Below are 25,524 nucleotides of genomic sequence, written 5' to 3'. Positions count from 1 at the left end.
CCTTCTACATCAATCTCAGCCCTGCCTTCTACATCAGTCTCAGCCCTGCCTTCTACATCAGTCTCAGCCCTGCCTTCTACATCAGTCTCAGCCCTGCCTTCTACATCAGTCTCAGCCCTGCCTTCTACATCAGTCTCAGCCCTGCCTTCTACATCAGTCTGAGCCCTACCTTCTACATCAATCTGAGCCCTACCTTCTACATCAATCTCTGCCCTGCCTTCTACATCAGTCTCAGCCCTGCCTTCTACATCAGTATCAGCCCTGCCTTCTACATCAATCTGAGCCCTACCTTCTACATCAATCTGAGCCCTACCTTCTACATCAGTCTCAGCCCTGCCTTCTACATCAGTCTCAGCCCTGCCTTCTACATCAGTCTCAGCCCTGCCTTCTACATCAGTCTCAGCCCTGCCTTCTACATCAATCTGAGCCCTACCTTCTACATCAATCTGAGCCCTACCTTCTACATCAGTCTCAGCCCTGCCTTCTACATCAGTCTCAGCCCTGCCTTCTACATCAGTCTCAGCCCTACCTTCTATACCAGTCTCAGCCCTGCCTTCTACATCAATCTCAGCCCTGCCTTCTACATCAATCTCAACCCTATCTTCTACGTCAATCTCAGCCCTGCCTTCAACATTTGGGCTATTTACCAATGTCAGAAGTCAGAGTTGAAGGAGAAATACTTCACACACACACATATACACATAGGCCATATTGTGGGCCATCTTAAATACCAGTAATGATTGTTTTCCACGTTACCCCAGGTGTTGTACTGGGTTCTTTATCATTAACACACAGTTTTGCCTCACAGGAGACAAGTAGTTTGTACTGTAGTAGAACTCAGTTGATTGTCAGGCTCCCCTGCTAACACACTATCGCTCGCACGCACGCACACACACACACACACACACACATACTCACACACTCACACATACACACTCACACACTCACACAAACACTCACACTCACTCACACACTCACACACACATCCTCTCTCTAATCCACTACTGTTAATCGCAGACTGATGGGTGTTAATCGCAGACTGATGGGTGTTAATCGCAGACTGACCAGTGTTAATCGCAGACTGATGGCCGTTAATTGCAGACTGACCAGTGTTAATCGCAAACTGACCCGTGTTAATCACAGACTGACCAGTGTTAATCACAGACTGACGGGCATTAATCGCAGACTGACCAGTGTTAATCGCAAACTGAGCAGTGTTAATCACAGACTGACCAGTGTTAATCGCAGACTGACCAGTGTTAATCGCAGACTGACCAGTGTTAATCACAGACTGACCAGTGTTAATCGCAGACTGACAGGCATTAATCGCAGACTGACCAATGTTAATCGCAGACTGACCAGTGTTAATCGCAGACTGACGGGCATTCATCGCAGACTGACCAGTGTTAATCGCAGACTGACAAGTGTTAATCGCAGACTGACAAGTGTTAATCGCAGACTGACAAGTGTTAATCGCAGACTGACAAGTGTTAATCGCAGACTGACAAGTGTTAATCGCAGATTGACAAGTGTTAATCGCAGACTGACCAGTGTTAATCGCAGACTGACCAGTGTTAAGCGCAGACTGACAAGCGTTAATCGCAGACTGACAAGTGTTAATCGCAGACTGACCAGTGTTAATCGCAGACTGACCAGTGTTAATCGCAGACTGACCAGTGTTAATCACAGACTGACCAGTGTTAATCGCAGACTGACCAGTGTTAATCGCAGACTGAACAGTGTTAATCACAGACTGACCAGTGTTAATCGCAGACTGACGGGCATTAATCGCAGACTGACCAGTGTTAATCACAGACTGACCAGTGTTAATCGCAGACTGAACAGTGTTAATCGCAGACTGATGGGCATTAATCGCAGACTGACCAGTGTTAATCGCAGACTGACCAGTGTTAATCGCAGACTGACCCGTGTTAATCGCAGACTGACCAGTGTTAATCACAGACTGACCAGTGTTAATCGCAGACTGACCAGTGTTAATCGCAGACTGAGCAGTGTTAATCGCAGACTGACCAGTGTTAATCGCAGACTGAGCAGTGTTAATCACAGACTGACCAGTGTTAATCGCAGACTGACGGGCATTCATCGCAGACTGACCAGTGTTAATCGCAGACTGATGGGCATTAATCGCAGACTGACAAGCGTTAATCGCAGACTGACCAGTGTTAATCGCAGACTGACCAGTGTTAATCACAAACTGACCAGTGTTAATCGCAGACTGACCTGTGTTAATCGCAGACTGACCTGTGTTAATCGCAGACTGACCAGTGTTAATCACAGACTGACCAGTGTTAATCGCAGACTGACCAGTGTTAATCGCAGACTGAGCAGTGTTAATCGCAGACTGACCAGTGTTAATCGCAGACTGAGCAGTGTTAATCACAGACTGACCAGTGTTAATCGCAGACTGACGGGCATTAATCGCAGACTGACCAGTGTTAATCTCAGACTGATGGGCATTAATCGCAGACTGACCAGTGTTAATCGCAGACTGAGCAGTGTTAATCGCAGACTGACCAGTGTTAATCGCAGACTGAGCAGTGTTAATCACAGACTGACCAGTGTTAATCGCAGACTGACGGGCATTAATCGCAGACTGACCAGTGTTAATCGCAGACTGATGGGCATTAATCGCAGACTGACCAGTGTTAATCGCAGACTGACCAGTGTTAATCGCAGACTGATGGGCATTAATCACAGACTGACCCGTGTTAATCGCAGACTGATGGGCATTAATCGCAGACTGACCAGTGTTAATCGCAGACTGAGCAGTGTTAATCGCAGACTGAGCAGTGTTAATCGCAGACTGACCAGTGTTAATCACAGACTGACCAGTGTTAATCGCAGACTGATGGGCATTAATCGCAGACTGACCAGTGTTAATCGCAGACTGAGCAGTGTTAATCGCAGACTGACCAGTGTTAATCGCAGACTGAGCAGTGTTAATCGCAGACTGATGGGCATTAATCGCAGACTGACCAGTGTTAATCGCAGACTGAGCAGTGTTAATCGCAGACTGACCAGTGTTAATCGCAGACTGAGCAGTGTTAATCGCAGACTGACCAGTGTTAATCGCAGACTGACCAGTGTTAATCGCAGACTGACCAGTGTTAATCACAGACTGACCAGTGTTAATCGCAGACTGATGGGCATTAATCGCAGACTGACCAGTGTTAATCGCAGACTGATGGGCATTAATCGCAGACTGACAAGCGTTAATCGCAGACTGACCCGTGTTATTCACAGACTGACCAGTGTTAATCGCAGACTGATGGGCATTAATCACAGACTGACGGGCATTCATCGCAGACTGACCAGTGTTAATCACAGACTGACCAGTGTTAATCGCAGACTGACCAGTGTTAATCGCAGACTGATGGGCATTAATCGCAGACTGATGGGCATTAATCGCAGACTGACCAGTGTTGATCGCAGACTGACAAGCGTTAATCGCAGACTGACCAGTGTTAATCGCAGACTGACCAGTGTTAATCGCAGACTGACCAGTGTTAATCGCAGACTGAGCAGTGTTAATCGCAGACTGACCAGTGTTAATCGCAGACTGAGCAGTGTTAATCACAGACTGACCAGTGTTAATCGCAGACTGACGGGCATTAATCGCAGACTGACCAGTGTTAATCTCAGACTGATGGGCATTAATCGCAGACTGACCAGTGTTAATCGCAGACTGAGCAGTGTTAATCGCAGACTGACCAGTGTTAATCGCAGACTGAGCAGTGTTAATCACAGACTGACCAGTGTTAATCGCAGACTGACGGGCATTAATCGCAGACTGACCAGTGTTAATCGCAGACTGATGGGCATTAATCGCAGACTGACCAGTGTTAATCGCAGACTGACCAGTGTTAATCGCAGACTGATGGGCATTAATCACAGACTGACCCGTGTTAATCGCAGACTGATGGGCATTAATCGCAGACTGACCAGTGTTAATCGCAGACTGAGCAGTGTTAATCGCAGACTGAGCAGAGCAGTGTTAATCGCAGACTGACCAGTGTTAATCACAGACTGACCAGTGTTAATCGCAGACTGATGGGCATTAATCACAGACTGACCAGTGTTAATCGCAGACTGAGCAGTGTTAATCGCAGACTGACCAGTGTTAATCGCAGACTGAGCAGTGTTAATCGCAGACTGATGGGCATTAATCGCAGACTGACCAGTGTTAATCGCAGACTGAGCAGTGTTAATCGCAGACTGACCAGTGTTAATCGCAGACTGAGCAGTGTTAATCGCAGACTGACCAGTGTTAATCGCAGACTGACCAGTGTTAATCGCAGACTGACCAGTGTTAATCACAGACTGACCAGTGTTAATCGCAGACTGATGGGCATTAATCGCAGACTGACCAGTGTTAATCGCAGACTGATTGGCATTAATCGCAGACTGACCAGCGTTAATCGCAGACTGACCCGTGTTATTCACAGACTGACCAGTGTTAATCGCAGACTGATGGGCATTAATCACAGACTGACGGGCATTCATCGCAGACTGACCAGTGTTAATCACAGACTGACCAGTGTTAATCGCAGACTGACCAGTGTTAATCGCAGACTGATGGGCATTAATCGCAGACTGATGGGCATTAATCGCAGACTGACCAGTGTTGATCGCAGACTGACAAGCGTTAATCGCAGACTGACCAGTGTTAATCGCAGACTGACCAGTGTTAATCGCAGACTGACAAGTGTTAATCGCAGACTGACCCGTGTTAATCGCAGACTGACAAGTGTTATTCGCAGACTGACCCGTGTTAATCGCAGACTGACCAGTGTTAATCGCAGACTGACCAGTGTTAATCGCAGACTGACAAGTGTTAATCACAGACTGACCTGTGTTAATCGCAGACTGACCCGTGTTAATCGCAGACTGACCAGTGTTAATCGCAGACTGACCAGTGTTAATCACAGACTGACCAGTGTTAATCGCAGACTGACCAGTGTTAATCACAGACTGACCAGTGTTAATCGCAGACTGACAAGTGTTAATCGCAGACTGACCCGTGTTAATCGCAGACTGACCAGTGTTAATCGCAGACTGAGCAGTGTTAATCGCAGACTGACCAGTGTTAATCACAGACTGACCAGTGTTAATCGCAGACTGACAAGTGTTAATCGCAGACTGACCCGTGTTAATCGCAGACTGACCAGTGTTAATCACAGACTGACAAGTGTTAATCACAGACTGACCAGTGTTAATCGCAGACTGACCCGTGTTAATCGCAGACTGACCAGTGTTAATCGCAGACTGACAAGTGTTAATCACAGACTGACCAGTGTTAATCGCAGACTGACCAGTGTTAATCGCAGACTGACCAGTGTTAATCGCAGACTGATGGGCATTAATCGCAGACTGACAAGTGTTAATCGCAGACTGAGCAGTGTTAATCACAGACTGACCAGTGTTAATCGCAGACTGACCAGTGTTAATCGCAGACTGACCCGTGTTAATCGCAGACTGACCAGTGTTAATCGCAGACTGAGCAGTGTTAATCGCAGACTGAGCAGTGTTATTCGCAGACTGATGGGCATTAATCGCAGACTGACGGGTGTTAATCGCAGACTGACCCGTGTTATTCACAGACTGACGAGTGTTAATCGCAGACTGATGGGCATTATTCACAGACTTATTTCAATTGATTTTGACCAAGATAAGAGAGGGAAGACAATCACTACTGGCCCGAGCTGAAGAGATAGAGAGAGATATAGAGAAAGAGAGAGAGAAGATGGAAAGAGAGAAAGCGAGAAGAAGGGCTGAGCGGAGTAGAGAAGAACCTTTAAGGGGGTAGGGAACTTTTTACCATCAAGGGCCATTTGAATATTTATAAATTAATTTGGGGGTCATAATCATTAAAATGTGCCATTTTCTGCTTTATTCGTGTTTTAATGTGACTTTAAATTGCTGACTTTGGTTTTACAGTTTAAAAAGGACTTTTACGATGTTTCTCATGTCCTTGAGTATTTAGGAAAGTGCAAGTCCTCCTATCTATTTAAATAAATATTAGTAAATAATGTTGTTATTATGGGTTCTTGTTCAACCTCGCCTCTATAATGCGATGGGTGACACTGCTTATCTTTGACGAGGCGTTCGATGTCAGATGGATGTCAAGATGAGCTGGTTTTCCAGGTTTTAACACGTTCCGGTCAGTCTTGAGCAGAATCAAGTTTTTTTGCAAGAGTCATTTGCGAATTGAGTCACTTGAGAATTAAGCGGAATCGCGAGACATTTTAGAATTGAGTCACTTGAGAATTGAGCGGAATCGAGAGTCATTTGAGAATTGAGTCACTTGAGAATTGAGCGGAATCGAGAGTCATTTGAGAATTGAGTCACTTGAGAATTGAGCGGAATCGAGAGACATTTTAGAATTGAGTCACTTGAGAATCGAGTCACTTGAGAATTGAGTGGAATCGAGAGTAATTTGAGAATTGAATCACTTAAGAATTGAGCGGAATCGAGAGACATTTGAGAATTGAGCGGAATCGAGAGACATTTGAGAATTGAGTCACTTGAGAATTGAGCGGAATCGAAAAGAACTGCTCACAGATGCACATTTAAGTGCATGTCTCCTCAGAACAGGAAATTGCTCGGGGCTAGCGTACATTTTTGTAGAATTCAAGGAGAGGGAGGTTGTTGTGCCTGACTTTGAGCAAGTCATTGCTTTGCAGCTCAATGACTCTGCAGCTCAATGACTCTGCAGCTCAATGACTCTGCAGCTCAATGACTCTGCAGCTCAATGACTCTGCAACTCAATGACTCTGCAGCTCAATGACTCTGCAGCTCAATGACTCTGCAGCTCAATGACTTTGCAGCTCAATGACTCTGCAGCTCAATGACTTTGCAGCTCAATGACTTTGCAGCTCAATGACTTTGTAGCTCAATGACTCTGCAGCTCAATGACTCTGCAGCTCAATGACTCTGCAGCTCAATGACTCTGCAGCTCAATGACTGCAGCTCAATGACTTTGCAGCTCAATGACTTTGCAGCTCAATGACTCTGCAGCTCAATGACTCTGCAGCTCAATGACTCTGCAGCTCAATGACTCTGCAGCTCAATGGCTTTGCAGCTCAATGACTCTGCAGCTCAATGACTCTGCAGCTCAATGACTCTGCAGCTCAATGACTCTGCAGCTCAATGACTCTGCAGCTCAATTCCATCCGCTAGTTCGACGTTAAACGGGATTTGAAAATATGTTCAACTTCAGTCCTTTTAAAACCTCTCGCAAAATAACTTGGCTTTCCTCATTTTCCAACGGAATCTCAGGCTCTTGTCCTCAAAGGGTAGGAAAATGCGTTACCCCTTTCTAGTGGGACTTGCCACAGCTTTAATTTCACTTCGAAACTATTTCACATGTTCACAGATTCGACTATTGGAGCTTTTAAAAAAAAAATATATATTTTTGAAAAACGACATCTAGAGCTTTTTTTTTTATTCGGTTAGGATCACCACTTTATTTTCGGGATTGTGAAATGTCAGCAATAATAGTAGAGAGCATGATTTATTTCAGCTTTTATTTCTTTCATCACATTCCCAGTGGATCAGAAGTTTACATACACTCAATTAGCATTTGGTAGTATTGCCTTTAAATTGTTTAACTTGAGTCATCTGTGACCAAGCTTTAACTTCCTAACTGATGTGTTGAGATGTTGCTTCATTATATCCACATCATTTTCCAACCTCATGAAGCCATCTATTTTGTGAAGTGCACCAGTCCCTCCTGCAGCAAAGAACCCCCACAACGTGATGCTGCCACCCCCGTGCTTCACGGTTGGGATGGTGTTCTTCGGCTTGCAAGTCTCCCCCTTTTTCCTCCTAACGCAACGATGGTCATAATGGCCAAGCAATTCTATTTTTGTTTCATCAGACCAGAGAACATTTCTCAAAAAAGTACGATCTTTGTTCCCATGTGCAGTTGCAGACCGTAGACTGGCTATTTTTATGGCGGTTTTGGAGCAGTGGCTTCTTCCTTGCTGAGCGGCCTTTCAGGTTATGTCGATATAGGACTCGTTTTACTGTGGATATAGATACTTTTGTACCAGTTTCCTCCAGCATCTTCACAAGGTCCTTTGCTGTTGTTCTGGGATTGATTTGCACTTCTCGCACCAAAGTACGTTCATCTCTAGGAGACAGAACGCGTCTCCTTCCTGAGTGGTATGACGGCTGCGTGGTCTCCATTGTGTTTATACTTGCATACTATTATTTGTACATATGAACGTGGTACCTTCAGGTGTTTGGAAATTGCACCCAACGATACATCCACAGGTACACCTCCAGTTGACTCAAATTATGTCAATTAGCCTATCAGAAGCTTCTAAAGCCATGGCATAATTTTCTGGAATTTAGTGTAGTAAACTTCTGACTCACTGGAATTGTGATACAGTGAATTATAAGTGAAATAATCTGTCTGTAAAAACGAACCTAACGAAAACTAACGAACCTAAATTGTATGTAAACTTCCGACTTCAACTGTATCTCCTGAGAGAAGACAGGGACAAATACAATTTGAGGGATTAGGTTAGATTACAGTAATCCCTGAGAATGGCAGGTCTGTTGTGGAGATCAGTCCTGCTAGTAGCTAGATAGGTCTTAATGGGATCTAGTGGGAGAGGGAGAGTGGTGGGGGGAGGGGGAGAGTGGCAGGGGGAGGGAGGGAGAGGGGGAGAGTGGCGGGGGAGAGGGGGAGAGTGGCGGGGGAGGGGGAGAGTGGCAGAGGGAGAGGGGGAGAGTGGCGGGGGAGGGGGAGAGTGGCAGAGGGAGAGGGGGAGAGTGGCGGGGGAGAGGGGGAGAGTGGCGGGGGAGGGGGAGAGTGGCATAGCGAGAGGGGGAGAGTGGCAGGGGGAGGGAGGGAGAGGGGGAGAGTGGCGGGGGGGGGAGAGAGGAATCTGGGGATTCTTGTTATCTATAGAGGTGTGGAGGAGTGTGTGTCTTTCTCACTTAAAAGATGTGTTTAGTGTTGCTTTCTTCAAATAATGATATTGACAAAAGCCTATTCTCCATACAGTTTCCTGACAAACATGTTACATTCATCAATGATTACATGATTTAGGCATGATTTATATACTCTCTCTCTCTCTCTGTCTCTCTCTGTCTCTCTCTCTCTCTCTGTCTCTCTCTCTCTCTCTGTCTCTCTCTCTCTCTCTCTCTCTGTCTCTCTCTCCCTCTCTCTGTCTCTCTCTCCCTCTCTCTCTTTCTCTCTCGTTTACAGGGCTACCACAGGCCCAACCATTACATCGCTACCCAGGGTAAGAACAAAACTCATGAACAGTAACATGTTCTGCATGCTTCATCAGAGAGAGTGTGTGTGTGTGTGTACGTGTGTGTGTGTGTGTGGATGGGTGGGTAGATGTTGCTTTAAGGCTATCTGTGTGGATGGATGGATGAATGGGTGGGTAGATGTTGCTTTAAGGCTATCTGTGTGGATGGATGGATGAATGGGTGGGTAATGTTGCTTTAATGCTATCTGTGTGGATGGATGGGTGGGTAGATGTTGTTTTAAGGCTATCTGTGTGGATGGATGGATGAATGGGTGGGTCGATGTTGCTTTAAGGCTATCTGTGTGGATGGATGGATGGATGGATGGATGAATGGGTGGGTAGATGTTGCTTTAAGGCTATCTGTGTGGATGGATGGGTGGGTAGATGTTGCTTTAAGGCTATCTGTGTGGATGGATGGGTGGGTAGATGTTGCTTTAAGGTTATCTGTGTGGATGGATGGGTGGGTAGATGTTGTTTTAAGGCTATCTGTGTGGATGGATGGATGAATGGGTGGGTAGATGTTGCTTTAAGGCTATCTGTGTGGATGGATGGATGAATGGGTGGGTAGATGTTGCTTTAAGGCTATCTGTGTGGATGGATGGATGAATGAATGGGTGGGTAGATGTTGCTTTAAGGCTATCTGTGTGGATGGATGGATGGATGAATGGGTGGGTAGATGTTGCTTTAAGGCTATCTGTGTGGATGGATGGATGGATGAATGGGTGGGTAGATGTTGTTTTAAGGCTATCTGTGTGGATGGATGGATGGATGAATGGGTGGGTAGATGTTGCTTTAAGGCTATCTGTGTGGATGGATGGATGGATGAATGGGTGGGTAGATGTTGCTTTAAGGCTATCTGTGTGGATGGATGGGTGGGTAGATGTTGTTTTAAGGCTATCTGTGTGGATGGATGGATGAATGGGTGGGTCGATGTTGCTTTAAGGCTATCTGTGTGGATGGATGAATGGATGGATGAATGGGTGGGTTGATGTTGCTTTAAGGCTATCTGTGTGGATGGATGGATGGGTAGATGTTGCTTTAAGGCTATCTGTGTGGATGGATGGATGAATGGGTGGGTAGATGTTGCTTTAATGCTATCTGTGTGGATGGATGGATGGATAGATGTTGCTTTAAGGCTATCTGTGTGGATGGATGGATGAATGGATGGGTAGATGTTGCTTTAATGCTATCTGTGTGGATGGATGGATGGATGGATGGATGGATGGGTGGGTAGATGTTGCTTTAAGGCTATCTGTGTGGATGGATGGATGAATGGATGGGTAGATGTTGCTTTAAGGCTATCTGTGTGGATAGATGGATGGATGGATGGGTGGGTAGATGTTGCTTTAAGGCTATCTGTGTGGATGGATGGATGGGTAGATGTTGCTTTAAGGCTATCTGTGTGGATGGATGGATGAATGGGTGGGTAGATGTTGCTTTAATGCTATCTGTGTGGATGGATGAATGGGTGGGTAGATGTTGCTTTAATGCTATCTGTGTGGATGGATGAATGGGTGGGTAGATGTTGCTTTAAGGCTATCTGTGTGGATGGATGAATGGATGGATGAATGGGTGGGTTGATGTTGCTTTAAGGCTATCTGTGTGGATGGATGGATGGGTAGATGTTGCTTTAAGGCTATCTGTGTGGGTGGATGGATGAATGGATGGATGGGTAGATGTTGCTTTAAGGCTATCTGTGTGGATGGATGGATGAATGGATGGGTAGATGTTGCTTTAAGGCTATCTGTGTGGATAGATGGATGGATGGGTGGGTAGATGTTGCTTTAAGGCTATCTGTGTGGATAGATGGATGGATGGGTGGGTAGATGTTGCTTTAAGGCTATCTGTGTGGATGGATGGATGATTTTTAATGTTTGTTTGTAATGAGGGCGTATGAAGATGTGCTCAGACAGTCTGTTTATATTACGCTGCGGTAGAGCTCTGATGACATATGCTCACACATACACACCAGCTCTGCTTTCTGGGCTAGCAGAACTCTTCTCACTCTCTTCTCTCTCTTCTCTCTCTCTCTCTCTCTCTCTCTCTCTCTCTCTCTCTCTCTCTCTCTCTCTCTCTCTCTCTCTCTCTCTCTCTCTCTCTCTCTCTCTCTCTCTCTCTCTCTCTCTCTCTCTCTCTCTCTCTCTCTCTGTCTCTCTCTGTCTCTCAATTCAATTCAATTCAAGGGCTTTATTGTCATGGGAAACATGTGTTAACATTGCCAAAGCAAGTGAGGTAGACAACATACAAAGTGAATATATAAAGTGAAAAACAACAAAAATGAACAGTAAACATTACACATACAGAAGTTTCAAAACAGTAAAGACATTAGAAATGTCATATTATATATATATATATACAGTGTTTTAACAATGTACAAATGGTTAAAGGACACAAGATAAAATAAATAAGCATAAATATGGGTTGTAATTTACAATGGTGTTTGTTCTTCACTGGTTGCCCTTTTCTCGTGGCAACAGGTCACATATCTTGCTGCTGTGATGTCACACTGTGGTATTTCACCCAGTAGACATGGGAGTTTTTCAAAATTGGATTTGTTTTCGAATTCATTGTGGATCTGTGTAATCTGAGGGAAATATGTCTCTCTAATATGGTCATACATTGGGCAGGAGGTTAGGAAGTGCAGCTCAGTTTCCACCTCATTTTGTGGGCAGTGAGCACATAGCCTGTCTTCTCTTGAGAGCCATGTCTGCCTACGGCGGCCTTTCTCAATAGCAAGGCTATGCTCACTGAGTCTGTACATAGTCAAAGCTTTCCTTAAGTTTGGGTCAGTCACAGTGGTCAGGTATTCTGCCGCTGTGTACTCTCTGTTTAGGGCCAAATAGCATTCTCGTTTGCTCTGTTTTTTTGTTAATTCTTTCCAATGTGTCAAGTAATTATCTTTTTGTTTTCTCATGATTTGGTTGGGTCTAATTGTGCTGCTGTCTTGGGGCTCTGTGGGGTGTGTTTGTGTTTGTGAACAGAGCCTCAGGAGCAGCTTGCTTAGGGGACTCTTCTCCAGGTTCATCTCTCTGTAGGTGATGGCTTTGTTATGGAAGGTTTGTGACTCGCTTCCTTTTAGGTGGTTGTAGAATTTAACGGCTCTTTTCTGGATTTTGATAATTAGTGGGTATCGGCCTAATTCTGCTCTACATGCATTAATGGTGTTCTACGTTGTACACGGAGGATATTTTTGCAGAATTCTGCGTGCAGAGTCTCAATTTGGTGTTTGTCCCATTTTGTGAAGTCTTGGTTGGTGAGCGGACCCCAGACCTCACAACCATAAAGGGCAATGGGCTCTATTACTGATTCAAGTATTTTTAGCCAGATCCTAATTGGTATGTTGAAATTTATGTTTCTTTTGATGGCATCGAATGCCCTTCTTGCCTTGTCTCTCAGATCGTTCACAGCTTTGTGGAAGTTACCTGTGGCGCTGATGTTTAGGCCAAGGTATGTATAGTTTTTTGTGTGCTCTAGGGCAACAGTGTCTAGATGGAATTTGTATTTGTGGTCCTGGTGACTGGACCTTTTTTGGAACACCATTATTTTGGTCTTACTGAGATTTACTGTCAGGGCCCAGGTCTGACAGAATCTGTGCATGAGATCTAGGTGCTGCTGTAGGCCCTCCTTGGTTGGTGACAGAAGCACCAGATCATCAGCAAACAGCAGACATTTGACTTTGGATTCTCTCTCTCTCTCTCTCTCTCTCTCTCTCTCTCTCTCTCTCTCTCTCTCTCTCTCTCTCTCTCTCTCTCTCTCTCTCTCTCTCTCTCTCTCTCTCTCTCTCTCTCTCTCTCTCTCTCTCTCTCTCTCAGGGCTATCTCAGGTCTCTCTCAGGGCTCTCTCTCTCTCTCTGGGCTCTCTCTCTCTCTCTCTCTCTCTCTCTCTCTCTCTCTCTCTCTCTCTCTCTCTCTCAGGGCTCTCTCTCTCTCTCTCTCTCTCTCTCTCTCTCTCTCTCTCTCTCTCGGGCTCTCTCTCTCTCTCAGGGCTCTCTCTCTCGGGCTCTCTCTCTCTCTCTCTCAGGGCTCTCTCAGGGCTCTCTCTCTCTCTCTCTCTCTCTCTCTCTCTCTCTCGCTCTCTCTCTCTCTCTCTCTCTCTCTCTCTCTCTCTCTCTCTCTCTCAGGGCTCTCTCAGGGCTCTCTCTTGCTTTCTCTCTCTCTCTCTCTCTCTAAATTAATGGATTGTCCACTGTGCATGCTCATTCATTTCCAGTGTTAATCTGTCAAACAGACTCTCTGACCTCAGAGGTTGAATCAAATGCTTTAATTGTTATGAATCTAGTCCAGATCTCCTCCCTCCCAGGAACAAGACACACACACACACACACACGCTCACACACTCTTTCTCTCAAGAACACACACACACTCCACTCCTACACATCAGAGCACAGCTCAGCAGAGGGATTTGAGTGTTAGAGCAAAATGAACGAGAGTTGTTTTGAGATGAGGCCTTAATGGATTCAACAACGTGCTCAATGTCTGTCTTTGTGTGTGTGTGTGTGTGTGTGTGTGTGTGTGTGTGTGTGTGTGTGTGTGTGTGTGTGTGTGTGTGTGTGTGTGTGTGTGTGTGTGTGTGTGTGTGTGTGTGTGTGTGTGTGTGTGTGTGTGTGTGTGTGTGTGTATAATGTATGCAGCTGTCTGCTGTGGTGGAACAGGGAGTTGCATAATTAGCTGTTTATTAGAGCTTTGCCTCTCTACCTCCTCAGTGTCTCAATTAAAACAGGCATCTACACACACACCTTAACACACACACACCTAAACACACACACACACACCTAAACACACGCCTAAACACACACCTAAACACACACCTAAACACACACCTATACAAACACACACGCCTAAACACAAACACACACCTAAACACAAACACACACCTAAACACACACACACACACACACCTAAACACACGCCTAAACACACACCTAAACACACACCTAAACACACACCTATACAAACACACAAATCTAAACACAAACACACGCCTAAACACACACACACCTATACAAACACACACGCCTAAACACAAACACACACCTAAACACAAACACACACCTAAACACAAACACACACCTAAACACACACACGCCTAAACACAAACACACGCCTAAACACAAACACACACCTAAACACAAACACACACCTAAACACAAACACACACACACACCTAAACACAAACACACACCTAAACACACACATAAACACAAACACACACCTAAACACAAACAACACACACACACACACACCTAAACACAAACACACACACACACCTAAACACAAACACACACCTAAACACAAACACACACCTAAACACAAACACACACACCTAAACACAAACACACACCTAAACACACACCTAAACACAAACACACACCTAAACACACACCTAAACACACACATAAACACACACATAAACACACCTAAACACAAACACAAACACACACCTAAACACAAACACACACACAAACACACACCTAAACACAAACACACACACACACACCTAAACACAAACACACACCTAAACACAAACACACACCTAAACACAAACACACACACCTATACACAAACACACACCTAAACACACACCTAAACACAAACACACACCTAAACACACACCTAAACACACACCTAAACACACACATAAACACACCTAAACACAAACACAAACACACACCTAAACACAAATCTTTAAAGTTGCATGAATGTTTCGGTACCCTTCCCCAGATCTGTACCACGACACAATCTTGTATCAGAGCTCTACGGACAATTCCTTGAACCTCATGGCTTGGTTTTTGCTCTGACATGCACTGTCAACTGTGGGACCTTATATAGACAGGTATATATAGACAACTGTGGGACATTACATAGACAACTGTGGGATATTACATAGACAACTGTAGGATATTACATAGACAACTGTAGGATATTACATAGACAACTGTAGGATATTACATAGACAACTGTAGGATATTACATAGACAACTGTGGGATATTACATAGACAACTGTGGGACCTTATATAGACAGGTATACATAGACAACTGTGGGATATTACATAGACAACTGTGGGATTTTACATAGACAACTGTGGGATATTACATAGACAACTGTAGGATATTACATAGACAACTGTAGGATATTACATAGACAACTGTGGGATTTTACATAGACAACTGTAGGATATTATATAGACAACTGTAGGATATTACATAGACAACTGTGGGACATTACATAGACAACTGTAGGATATTACATAGACAACTGTAGGATATTACATAGACAACTGTGGGATTTTACATAGACAACTGTAGGATATTACATAGACAACTGTGGGATTTTACATAGACAACTGTAGGATATTATATAGACAACTGTAGGATATTATATAGACAACTGTAGGATTTTACATAGACAACTGTAGGATATTACATAGACAACTGTGGGATATTACATAGACAACTGTAGGATATTACATAGACAACTGTGGGATTTTACATAGACAACTGTAGGATTTTACATAGACAACTGTAGGACATTACATAGACAACTGTAGGATATTACATAGACAACCGTAGGATATTACATAGACAACTGTAGGATATTACATAGACAACCGTAGGATATTACATAGACAACCGTAGGATATTACATAGACAACTGTGGGATATTACATAGACAACTGTAGGATATTACATAGACAACTGTAGGATATTACATAGACAACTGTGGGATATTACATAGACAACTGTAGGATTTTACATAGACAACTGTAGGATATTACATAGACAACTGTAGGATATTACATAGACAACTGTAGGATATTACATAGACAACCGTAGGATATTACATAGACAACCGTAGGATATTACATAGACAACTGTGGGATATTACATAGACAACTGTAGGATTTTACATAGACAACTGTAGGATATTACATAGACAACCGTAGGATATTACATAGACAACTGTGGGATATTACATAGACAACTGTAGGATTTTACATAGACAACTGTAGGATATTACATAGACAACTGTAGGACATTACATAGACAACTGTAGGATATTACATAGACAACCGTAGGATATTACATAGACAACTGTAGGATATTACATAGACAACCGTAGGATATTACATAGACAACCGTAGGATATTACATAGACAACTGTGGGATATTACATAGACAACTGTAGGATTTTACATAGACAACTGTAGGATATTACATAGACAACTGTAGGATTTTACATAATATAATAAATAATATATGCCATTTAGCAGACGCTTTTATCCAAAGCGACTTACAGTCATGTGTGCATACATTCTACGTATGGGTGGTCCCGGGAATCGAACCCACTACCCTGGCGTTACAAGCGCCATGCTCTACCAACTGAGCTACAGAAGGACCCTGCATAGACAACTGTAGGATATTACATAGACAACTGTAGGATATTACATAGACAACTGTAGGATATTACATAGAAAACTGTGGGATATTACATAGACAACTGTAGGATATTACATAGACAACTGTAGGATATTACATAGACAACTGTGGGATATTATATAGACAACTGTAGGATTTTACATAGACAACTGTGGGATATTACATAGACAACTGTAGGATATTACATAGACAACTGTGGGATATTACATAGACAACTGTAGGATATTACATAGACAACCGTAGGATATTACATAGACAACTGTAGGATATTACATAGACAACCGTAGGATATTACATAGACAACCGTAGGATATTACATAGACAACTGTGGGATATTACATAGACAACTGTAGGATATTACATAGACAACTGTAGGATATTACATAGACAACTGTAGGATTTTACATAGACAACTGTAGGATATTACATAGACAACTGTAGGATATTACATAGACAACTGTAGGATATTACATAGACAACCGTAGGATATTACATAGACAACCGTAGGATATTACATAGACAACTGTGGGATATTACATAGACAACTGTAGGATTTTACATAGACAACTGTAGGATATTACATAGACAACCGTAGGATATTACATAGACAACTGTGGGATATTACATAGACAACTGTAGGATTTTACATAGACAACTGTAGGATATTACATAGACAACTGTAGGACATTACATAGACAACTGTAGGATATTACATAGACAACCGTAGGATATTACATAGACAACTGTAGGATATTACATAGACAACCGTAGGATATTACATAGACAACCGTAGGATATTACATAGACAACTGTGGGATATTACATAGACAACTGTAGGATTTTACATAGACAACTGTAGGATATTACATAGACAACTGTAGGATTTTACATAATATAATAAATAATATATGCCATTTAGCAGACGCTTTTATCCAAAGCGACTTACAGTCATGTGTGCATACATTCTACGTATGGGTGGTCCCGGGAATCGAACCCACTACCCTGGCGTTACAAGCGCCATGCTCTACCAACTGAGCTACAGAAGGACCCTGCATAGACAACTGTAGGATATTACATAGACAACTGTAGGATATTACATAGACAACTGTAGGATATTACATAGAAAACTGTGGGATATTACATAGACAACTGTGGGACATTACATAGACAACTGTAGGATTTTACATAGACAACTGTAGGATATTACATAGACAACTGTAGGATATTACATAGACAACTGTAGGATATTACATAGACAACTGTAGGATATTACATAGACAACTGTAGGATATTACATAGACAACTGTAGGATATTACATAGACAACTGTGGGATATTACATAGACAACTGTGGGACATTACATAGACAACTGTGGGATATTACATAGACAACTGTGGGACATTACATAGACAACTGTAGGATATTACATAGACAACTGTGGGATATTACATAGACAACTGTGGGATTTTACATAGAGAACTGTGGGATATTACATAGACAACTGTAGGATATTACATAGACAACTGTGGGATATTACATAGACAACTGTGGGATTTTACATAGAGAACTGTGGGATATTACATAGACAACTGTGGGACATTACATAGACAACTGTGGGACATTACATAGACAACTGTGGGACATTACATAGACAACTGTAGGATATTACATAGACAACTGTAGGACATTACATAGCCTTTCCAAATCATGTCCAATACCCCATAATGACATCACAATACCCCATAATGACATCACAATACCACATAATGACATCACAATACCCCATAATGACATCACAATACCCCGTAATGTCAAAGTGGAATTATGTTTTTAGAAAGTTTTACAAATTAATAAAAATGAAAAGCTGAAATGTCTTGTGTCAATAAGTAGTCAACCCCTTTGTTATGGCAAGTCTAAATACGTTCAGGAGTAAAAAATAATGGGCTTAACAAGTCACATAATAAGTTACATGGTATCACTTTTTGTGCAATAATAGTGTTTAACATGATTTCTGAATGATTACCTCATCTCTGTACCCCACACATTACAATTATTTGTAAGGTCCCTCAGTCAAGCAGTGAATTTCAAACACAGATTCATCCACAAAGACCAGGGAGGATTTCCAAGCATGTTGAAGTTATTCATTACACTTTGGATGGTGTATCAATACACCCAGTCACTACAAAGATACAGGCTTCCGTCCTAACTCAGTTGCCAGAGAGGAAGGAAACTGCTCAGGATTTTCACAATGAGGCCAATGGTGACTTTAAAACAGTTACAGAGTTTAATGGCTGTGGTAGGAGAACACTGAGGATGGATCAACAACATTGTAGTTACTCCACAATACTAACCTAATTGACAGAGTGAAAAGAAGGGAGCCTGTTCAGAGTAAAAATATTCCAAAACATGCATCTTGCTTGCAATAAGGCACTAAAGTAAAACTGCAGAACATGTTGCTAAGGACACGGTTAGCCTTTACAGACTGCAGGTTTGTGTTCCTTTTTTTGTGTGGATTCCGCGAGTGCTAGCTGGCTGTACTACAGACACCTGTCGTCGTCGTGGGAAAGACTCATTGTTTCGTAAAACAACTGAGTAAAGAGACAATCTGGATACTAAGGAGATCCTGAAGGAAATCAACGAGTACCAACAGCTTTACGCTATGGAGGAACAACATACTCCTTCGTGGAAAGATCCGACCACCTCACAAAATAACTTTAACCCGACAAAAAAAAAGAACAACAGATGAATCGACAGATGATTTACTTACCAGTGAAGTAGACTAGTGCTCTGGCTGGAATCCACGCAACACTGGAAAAGTTGTGAGGAGGTAGAAGTTCAGCCAGAGTGAAATTCTCAAGAAGAATGTTGTTGGATGACTGGTCTGATGTAGTTGTTGGATGACTGGTGTGATGTAGTTGTTGGATGACTGGTGTGATGTAGTTGTTGGATGACTGGTGTGATGTAGTTGTTGGATGACTGGTATGATGTCGTTGTTGGATGACTGGTCTGATGTAGTTGTTGGATGACTGGTGTGATGTAGCTGTTGGATGACTGGTCTGATGTAGTTGTTGGATGACTGGTATGATGTAGTTGTTGGATGACTGGTCTGATGTAGTTGTTGGATGACTGGTGTGATGTAGTTGTTGGATGACTGGTGTGGTGTAGTTGTTGGATGACTGGTCTGATGTAGTTGTTGGATGACTGGTGTGATGTAGTTGTTGGATGACTGGTCTGATGTAGTTGTTGGATGACTGGTCTGATGTAGTTGTTGGATGACTGGTGTGATGTAGCTGTTAGATGACTGGTCTGATGTAGTTGTTGGATGACTGGTGTGGTGTAGTTGTTGGATGACTGGTGTGATGTAGTTGTTGGATGACTGGTCTGATGTAGTTGTTGGATGACTGGTCTGATGTAGTTGTTGGATGACTGGTGTGATGTAGCTGTTAGATGACTGGTGTGATGTAGTTGTTGGATGACTGGTGTGATGTAGTTGTTGGATGACTGGTGTGATGTAGTTGTTGGATGACTGGTGTGATGTAGTTGTTGGATGACTGGTGTGGTGTAGTTGTTGGATGACTGGTGTGATGTAGTTGTTGGATGACTGGTGTGATGTAGTTGTTGGATGACTGGTGTGATGTAGTTGTTGGATGACTGGTGTGATGTAGTTGTTGGATGACTGGTGTGATGTAGTTGTTGGATGACTGGTGTGATGTAGTTGTTGGATGACTGGTGTGATGTAGTTGTTGGATGACTGGTGTGATGTAGTTGTTGGATGACTGGTGTGATGTAGTTGTTGGATGACTGGTGTGATGTAGTTGTTGGATGACTGGTGTGATGTAGTTGTTGGATGACTGGTGTGATGTAGTTGTTGGATGACTGGTGTGATGTAGTTGTTGGATGACTGGTGTGATGTAGTTGTTGGATGACTGGTGTGATGTAGTTGTTGGATGACTGGTGTGATGTAGTTGTTGGATGACTGGTGTGGTGTAGTTGTTGGATGACTGGTCTGATGTAGTTGTTGGATGACTGGTCTGATGTAGTTGTTGGATGACTGGTCTGATGTAGTTGTTGGATGACTGGTCTGATGTAGTTGTTGGATGACTGGTCTGATGTAGTTGTTGGATGACTGGTATGATGTCGTTGTTGGATGACTGGTATGATGTAGTTGTTGGATGACTGGTGTGATGTAGTTGTTGGATGACTGGTCTGATGTAGTTGTTGGATGACTGGTCTGATGTAGTTGTTGGATGACTGGTGTGATGTAGTTGTTGGATGACTGGTGTGATGTAGTTGTTGGATGACTGGTGTGATGTAGTTGTTGGATGACTGGTCTGATGTAGTTGTTGGATGACTGGTCTGATGTAGTTGTTGGATGACTGGTGTGGTGTAGTTGTTGGATGACTGGTGTGATGTAGTTGTTGGATGACTGGTATGATGTAGTTGTTGAATGACTGGTCTGATGTAGTTGTTTGATGACTGGTGTGATGTAGTTGTTGGATGACTGGTATGATGTAGTTGTTGGATGACTGGTGTGATGTAGTTGTTGGATGACTGGTGTGATGTAGTTGGTAGATGACTGGTGGAATGTAGTTGTTGGATGACTGGTGTGGTGTAGTTGTTGGATGACTGGTGTGATGTAGTTGTTAGATGACTGGTGTGGTGTAGTTGTTGGATGACTGGTATGATGTAGTTGTTGGATGACTGGTATGATGTAGTTGTTGGATGACTGGTGGAATGTAGTTGTTGGATGACTGGTGTGATGTAGTTGTTGGATGACTGGTATGATGTAGTTGTTGGATGACTGGTATGATGTAGTTGTTAGATGACTGGTATGATGTAGTTGTTGGATGACTGGTGTGATGTAGTTGTTGGATGACTGGTGTGATGTAGTTGTTGGATGACTGGTGTGATGTAGTTGTTGGATGACTGGTGTGATGTAGTTGTTGGATGACTGGTGTGATGTAGTTGTTGGATGACTGGTATGATGTAGTTGTTGGATGACTGGTATGATGTAGTTGTTGGATGACTGGTCTGATGTAGTTGTTGGATGACTGGTGTGATGTAGTTGTTGGATGACTGGTCTGATGTAGTTGTTGGATGACTGGTCTGATGTAGTTGTTGAATGACTGGTCTGATGTAGTTGTTGGATGACTGGTGTGATGTCGTTGTTGGATGACTGGTCTGATGTAGTTGTTGGATGACTGGTGTGATGTAGTTGTTGGATGACTGGTGTGATGTAGTTGTTGGATGACTGGTGTGATGTAGTTGTTGGATGACTGGTGTGATGTCGTTGTTGGATGACTGGTGTGATGTAGTTGTTGGATGACTGGTGTGATGTCATTGTTGGATGACTGGTCTGATGTAGTTGTTGGATGACTGGTGTGATGTAGTTGTTGGATGACTGGTGTGATGTCGTTGTTGGATGACTGGTGTGATGTAGTTGTTGGATGACTGGTGTGATGTAGTTGTTGGATGACTGGTGTGATGTAGTTGTTGGATGACTGGTGTGATGTAGTTGTTGGATGACTGGTGTGATGTAGTTGTTGGATGACTGGTGTGATGTAGTTGTTGGATGACTGGTCTGATGTAGTTGTTGGATGACTGGTCTGATGTAGTTGTTGGATGACTGGTGTGATGTAGTTGTTGGATGACTGGTGTGATGTAGTTGTTGGATGACTGGTCTGATGTAGTTGTTGGATGACTGGTCTGATGTAGTTGTTGGATGACTGGTCTGATGTAGTTGTTGGATGACTGGTCTGATGTAGTTGTTGGATGACTGGTCTGATGTAGTTGTTGGATGACTGGTGTGATGTAGTTGTTGGATGACTGGTGTGATGTAGTTGTTGGATGACTGGTGTGATGTAGTTGTTGGATGACTGGTCTGATGTAGTTGTTGGATGACTGGTGTGATGTAGTTGTTGGATGACTGGTCTGATGTAGTTGTTGGATGACTGGTGTGATGTAGTTGTTGGATGACTGGTGTGATGTAGTTGTTGGATGACTGGTGTGATGTAGTTGTTGGATGACTGGTCTGATGTAGTTGTTGGATGACTGGTCTGATGTAGTTGTTGGATGACTGGTGTGATGTAGTTGTTGGATGACTGGTCTGATGTAGTTGTTGGATGACTGGTGTGATGTAGTTGTTGAATGACTGGTGTGATGTAGTTGTTGGATGACTGGTCTGATGTAGTTGTTGGATGACTGGTGTGATGTAGTTGTTGGATGACTGGTGTGATGTAGTTGTTGGATGACTGGTGTGATGTAGTTGTTGGATGACTGGTGTGATGTAGTTGTTGGATGACTGGTGTGATGTAGTTGTTGGATGACTGGTCTGATGTAGTTGTTGGATGACTGGTGTGATGTAGTTGTTGGATGACTGGTGTGATCTAGTTGTTGGATGACTGGTCTGATGTAGTTGTTGGATGACTGGTATGATGTCGTTGTTGGATGACTGGTATGATGTCGTTGTTGGATGACTGGTGTGATGTAGTTGTTGGATGACTGGTGTGATGTAGTTGTTGGATGACTGGTGTGATGTAGTTGTTGGATGACTGGTATGATGTAGTTGTTGGATGACTGGTATGATGTAGTTGTTGGATGACTGGTGTGATGTAGTTGTTGGATGACTGGTGTGATGTAGTTGTTGGATGACTGGTATGATGTAGTTGTTGGATGACTGGTGTGGTGTAGTTGTTGGATGACTGGTGTGATGTAGTTGTTGGATGACTGGTCTGATGTAGTTGTTGGATGACTGGTCTGATGTAGTTGTTGGATGACTGGTCTGATGTAGTTGTTGGATGACTGGTCTGATGTAGTTGTTGGATGACTGGTCTGATGTAGTTGTTGGATGACTGGTCTGATGTAGTTGTTGGATGACTGGTCTGATCTAGTTGTTGGATGACTGGTGTGATGTAGTTGTTGGATGACTGGTGTGATGTAGTTGTTGGATGACTGGTCTGATGTAGTTGTTGGATGACTGGTGTGATGTAGTTGTTGGATGACTGGTGTGATGTAGTTGTTGGATGACTGGTGTGATGTAGTTGTTGGATGACTGGTGTGATGTAGTTGTTGGATGACTGGTGTGATGTAGTTGTTGGATGACTGGTATGATGTAGTTGTTGGATGACTGGTCTGATGTAGTTGTTGGATGACTGGTATGATGTCGTTGTTGGATGACTGGTATGATGTCGTTGTTGGATGACTGGTGTGATGTAGTTGTTGGATGACTGGTGTGATGTAGTTGTTGGATGACTGGTGTGATGTAGTTGTTGGATGACTGGTATGATGTAGTTGTTGGATGACTGGTATGATGTAGTTGTTGGATGACTGGTGTGATGTAGTTGTTGGATGACTGGTCTGATGTAGTTGTTGGATGACTGGTCTGATGTAGTTGTTGGATGACTGGTCTGATGTAGTTGTTGGATGACTGGTCTGATGTAGTTGTTGGATGACTGGTATGATGTAGTTGTTGGATGACTGGTGTGATGTAGTTGTTGGATGACTGGTATGATGTAGTTGTTGGATGACTGGTGTGATGTAGTTGTTGGATGACTGGTCTGATGTAGTTGTTGGATGACTGGTCTGATGTAGTTGTTGGATGACTGGTCTGATGTAGTTGTTGGATGACTGGTCTGATGTAGTTGTTGGATGACTGGTGTGATGTAGTTGTTGGATGACTGGTGTGATGTCGTTGTTGGATGACTGGTATGATGTCGTTGTTGGATGACTGGTGTGATGTAGTTGTTGGATGACTGGTGTGATGTAGTTTTTGGATGACTGGTGTGATGTAGTTGTTGGATGACTGGTATGATGTCGTTGTTGAGTGGCTTCACTGCAAGTATATTGTATGTTTCGAATATTCAATAAATAAACACATTTTAAAAATAAAAATAAAAAACTGCAAAAAATGTGACAAAGAAATAAAGTTTTTGTCCTGAATACAAAGCGTTATGTTTGTGAGCAAATCCAACACATCACTGACTACCACTCTTCATATTTTCGAGCATGGTGGTGGCAGCATCATGTTATGGGTATGTTTGTCATCGGCAAGGACTAGGGAGTTTTTTTTTTTCGGATAAAAATAAATGGAATAGAGCTGAGCACAGGCAAAATCCTAGAGGAAAACCTTGTACAGTTCAGTCTGTTTTCCAACAGACACTCAGAGACAAAATCTCCTTTCAGCAGGACAATAGCCTAGAACACAAGGTCAAATCTACACTGGTGTTGCTTTACCAAGACAACATTGAATGTTCCTGAATGGCCTACATACAGTTTTGACTTAAATTGACTTGAAAATCTATGGCAAGACTATCAATGATCAACAACCAACATGACAAAGCTTGATACATTTTTTTCAAGAATAATGTGCAAATGTTGGACAATCCAGGTGTGCAAAGCTCTTAGAGACTTACCCGGAAAGACTCACAGCTGTAATCGCTGCCAAAGGTGATTCTAACATAGACTCAGGCGAGTGAATACTTATGTAAATTAGATATTTCAGTATTTGCAACAACAACAAAAAATCTAAAAACCTGTTTCACTTTGTCATTATGGGGTAGTTGGGTGAGAACAAAATCAATCTAATAAATGTTTAACTCAGGTTGTAACAATAAAAGTGGAATAAGTCAAGGTGTATGAATTCTTTCTGATGGCTCTGTATATATGTATAGATTAGATTTTAGAAACCCTTTTGAACCTATCAGAGGGACTAGATTATGTAGGGGTGGAGCAGAAACCCTTTTGAACCTATCAGAGGGTCTAGATTATGTAGGGGTGGAGCAGAACCCCTTTTGAACCT

At 43.0% G+C, this 25,524-nt stretch overlaps 1 pseudogene; it reads left to right on the top strand.

Moving 5' to 3' along the window:
• LOC127907536 (receptor-type tyrosine-protein phosphatase mu-like) overlaps positions 1 to 25,524 on the top strand; it is an 830,490-nt pseudogene that overhangs the window by 661,497 nt on the left and 143,469 nt on the right.

Source organism: Oncorhynchus keta, chromosome 15 (genome assembly GCF_023373465.1).
Source record: "Oncorhynchus keta strain PuntledgeMale-10-30-2019 chromosome 15, Oket_V2, whole genome shotgun sequence".
NCBI classification, from domain to species: Eukaryota; Metazoa; Chordata; class Actinopteri; order Salmoniformes; family Salmonidae; genus Oncorhynchus; species Oncorhynchus keta.
Note: the sequence above shows the minus strand (reverse complement) of the source record. Positions and strands in the feature narration are given on the sequence as shown.